Source organism: Carlito syrichta, unplaced genomic scaffold, assembly GCF_000164805.1.
Source record: "Carlito syrichta isolate Samal-C Ts95f unplaced genomic scaffold, Tarsius_syrichta-2.0.1 Scaffold303296, whole genome shotgun sequence".
NCBI classification, from domain to species: Eukaryota; Metazoa; Chordata; class Mammalia; order Primates; family Tarsiidae; genus Carlito; species Carlito syrichta.
In genome coordinates this window covers 20,177-22,376 of record NW_007247392.1, presented here as the reverse complement: position 1 = coordinate 22,376, position 2,200 = coordinate 20,177, and the positions used below count along the sequence as shown (strand labels likewise).

General features: G+C 33.0%; 1 protein-coding gene across 1 annotated transcript in view; it reads left to right on the top strand.

Moving 5' to 3' along the window:
• LOC103260676 (dystrobrevin beta) overlaps nucleotides 1-2,200 on the top strand; it is a 49,968-nt gene that overhangs the window by 31,074 nt on the left and 16,694 nt on the right. The gene's annotated exons all lie outside the window — the stretch shown is intronic.

Genomic DNA, 2,200 nt, shown 5'->3' with positions numbered 1-2,200 from the left:
GTGGTAGCGCGTGCCTGTAGTTCCAGCTACTTGGAAGGCTGAGGCGGAAGGATCGCTGGAGCCCCAGCAGGTCGAGGCTGCGGTGGCCGGGAGCATGCCACTGCACTCCAGTCTGGGGGACAGTGAGACTCCAACTCAAAAAAAATAAAATAAATAAAATAAAATAATAATATTTGGATGGAGTTCAATGTCTGATTTTGCTGTGTTGTTTATAAATCATGTAGCATACTTTTCACTTATTTTTCTTCTTTTTTCTCAGTTTATTTCCAGAGTTTTAAAGCTGTCATGTTTCTTTCCAGAAAGTTGCATAGCCTCTGTTTTAAAACCTTTCTTCTAGTTTTTGTTTGTTGATTGGTTGATTTGCAAAAGGGTAGAAAATTATATAGGAACAGAAGTAGAATTCAGGTTCTAGGCTCTTAAGCCTAGTTCTCCTACTGGTCTTCAAGTATTAGAAAGCTTTAATAACCAGTTTTTATTTTTCCTTTAGTCTTCTTAAAACTCAGGCAAGAAAAAGCAAACAAACCCACACCAGGGGAAAAAAATAAACTTCAACCCACATGTATGCTTATCTCTACTTCCTGCATTCCAGCAACCTGGTTAGAGAGATACATATTTTTTTATTAGGTAGTTTTCAAGTTATAATTAACTACAAAAGTTTATTAAACAGAATATTCTATCCTAGGTCTTGTTGAGTTGTGAGTTTATATATATATATGTATGTATATATATGTAGCTGTTGTTGTTGAGATGCCATTTTTAAAGTCATTGTTTTTTAAAGGAAAAAAACCCCAATAATTTCTTCTCTTTTTTATTGAATAAAGACAATTTTTATTGATTTTCAAATTGTTACTTTTCTCTTTCTTAAAGTATGGGTACCCCACTGTGTTCATTGATATGTTAATGTTTCTTGTTTTTTTTTGTTTAGAGTATAACTCGCTACACCGAGACATTTTTGCTGTTCTACTTTTCACAATGATTGGGTTTGCTAGTATGTTTTTACTGAAAATTCTCATTGTAGATGTTGGGGCCAGGAGTATGGAACTTCTTGATCCCCTTAGCTTGAACCTGCTTATTTGGCTAATTTATAATTATAACCTTTTTAAAAATGGGAATTTTATATTTATCTAGAGGTAAGTGACTGTTTGAATACTGCTTTATGATTCATTAAGCACTTTTTCATATACTCTGTTGAACTTTTTCATTGAGTTATACATATAGAAAAGTACACAAATTACGAATGAATTCTTATATTCCTGTTTGATCCTCACAACACTCTTGTGAAGTAGGTCTTATTTCTATTTGTTGCTATTTTTTTGTTTTAGCCTTTTTTTGTTTTATTAATTCCTATATTTTTGTTACAGTGACTTATGTTTTTCAAAAAAAAATAAAGTATTATTATCATGTATATTTTGAAGCTGGTATTATAAATATATCAGTTCTGAATTTTGATGCACTGGGTATGATAAATGCATACTGGCAAAGCTTTTCATCAGTATGTGTACATTTATGTGTCTGTATGGAACTTTTTTTCAAAATTAAAGATTCTGTATGTACAGTGATCTTGTTCTTTGAGGAAGATGTAGGTAAATTTCTGGGTAAAGGGTTGGTGAAGATGTTGCCAACTAACAAAAAGATGTGTAATAAGTAATTTCATGGTAATTTCTTTGAAATTGTCCACTGTGTTTGTACTAATATTTTGAGTTTTTTGTTTGTTTATTTTATTTTTAATTTTAATTTATTTTAGATTTGCGGAGTAAGCGCATGTTTGTTACATGGCCATATTGCATATTGGTGGGGATTGGGCTTCAGGTGACCCATTCCCCAGATAGTGAGCATTGTACCCAATAGGTAACTTTTGAACCCTAACTCTCTTTACCATCTCCCTCATTAGTCTCCCTAGTGTCTATTATTTTCATCTTTGTGGCCATTTAGCTCCCATATATAAGTGAGAACATGTGGTATTTGGTTTTCTATTTCTGAGTCAGCTCATTTAGGATGATGTTCTCCAGCTCTATGTTGCTACAAAGGACAAAATTTCTTTCTTTTTTATCACTGTATAGCATTCCATGGTGTATATATACCACATTTTCTTTATCTAGTCAATTATTGATGGACACTTAGGTTGGTCCATGATTTTGCTATCTTTTTTTTTTTTTGAGTTGGAGTTTCACTCCGTCGCCCAGACTGGAGTGCAGTGGCC